Source organism: Microtus ochrogaster, chromosome 2 (assembly GCF_000317375.1).
Source record: "Microtus ochrogaster isolate Prairie Vole_2 chromosome 2, MicOch1.0, whole genome shotgun sequence".
Classification (NCBI taxonomy): domain Eukaryota; kingdom Metazoa; phylum Chordata; class Mammalia; order Rodentia; family Cricetidae; genus Microtus; species Microtus ochrogaster.
The window spans coordinates 14,626,867-14,628,675 of NC_022010.1; positions in this window are offsets into that span (position 1 = coordinate 14,626,867).

The following is a 1,809-nucleotide window of genomic DNA, read 5'->3' on the forward strand; positions in this document are numbered from 1 at the left end:
CCCATTACAGACGGTTGTGAGCCACCATGTGGTTGCTGGGAATTGAACTCAGGACCTTTGGAAGAGCAGGCAATGTTCTTAACCTCTGAGCCATCTCTCCAGCCCCCTTCCTTCCTTTCTTTTTGGATTTTGAGACAGTATTTCTCTGTAACTTTGGAGCCTGTCCTGGAACTCACTCTTATTGACCAGGCTGGCCTTGAACTCACAGAGATCACCTGCCTCTGCCTTCTGAGTGCCGGGATTAAAGGTGTGCGCCACCACCGCCCAGCCTGATTTGATTTTTTTTTTAAAGATTTATTTATTTATTTTGTATACAACATTCCTTCCATGTATGCCTGCAGGCCAGAAGAGGGCACCAGATCTCATTATAGATGGCTGTGAGCCACCATGTGGTTGCTGGGAATTGAACTCAGGACCTCTTAAGTCAGTGCTCTTAACTTCTGAGCCATCCCTGATTTGATTTTTCAAGACAGGGTTTCTTTGTGTAGTTTTGGCTGTTCTAGAACTAGCTCTGCACATAGAAACAGTTATGAATCAAATCCTCACCACCGGCTGAGACCCTGTCTTTAAAAAAAAATTTTTTTTTGGCCTGGTGGTGGTGGCGTACGCCTCTGATCGCTGCACTTAGAAGTCAGAGGCAGGCAGATCTCTGGGATCTCTATTAGTTCAAGACCAGCCTGGTCTACAGAGCTAGTTCCAGGATAGCCAAAGCGACACAAAGAAACCCTGTTCTGAAAAACCAAATAATAAATAAAATTTGTGGGTGTGAATGTGGGGGACCTTGCCAAGATTCCTTGTTGTGGAGGTCAGAGGACAGCCTGTGTTCCTCCTTCTACCACCTGGGTCCCAGGGATCAAGCTCAGGTCATCAGATGTGGTGGGAAATGCTCTCGGCTGCTGAGCCAGCTTGGTGGCCCTGGCCTGAAACTCTGAAGTCACCTGCATTGTCTCCCTGAGGGCACAGCTGATGCTTCTGCTGACCTGCCAAGTCTCCCTTCCTTTTATGTACAGCAAGACACACATCATGGGGTTTGAAGAGATGGCTCAGTGGTTAAGAGCACTGGCTGCTCTTCCGGAGGTCCTGAGTTCAATTTCCAACAATGGCATGGTGGCTCACAAATACAGTGGGATCTGATACTCTCTTCTGGCATAAAGTGTACATGCAGATAGAGCACTCATACACATAAAATAAATTTTAAAAATACACATAACAAAAAAAATACACATAACATAAAAGGTAGTTTTAAATATTATAAGCATGCACCACCCCACCTTGCTTAACCTTTTCTTTCCTATTTATCTGATCATCTGGTCACCTATTTATTTTTGCAACAAAGCCTCTTTCTGTAGCCTAGACTGGCTTCAAACTCATGATGATTGTCCTGCCTGATATGGGTGTGAGTCACCTCACATGGCTAACCTTTTCTTTCTCATTTATTATTCTTAAAGACTTTTTATATATATGGGTGTTTGACTGCATGTATGTATGGGCACCACATGTATGCTTGATGCCCTTGAGGTGTGTTGATTGCCTTGACGGGTTACCTAGTCTAGGGTTAGTAACCCGTCTGGCAGTTCAGTTATTCCAGGGTCCCGGAGAGGCACTATCTGAAAGATATGAGCTGAGAGAGAAGAAGAAGGCCATGCTACATTTGTCAGAGCCTCCGTTTATTAGAGATGGGTACAGCTTTATATAGGGTAAGGAGTTGGGGGATGGGCACAGGGGCCTGAGCTCATGCCGCGTGGTTCACATTGGTCACGTGGTGAGTGCTGGTCACGTAGGCAGAAGGTTATCTTCGGTCAGGTCACT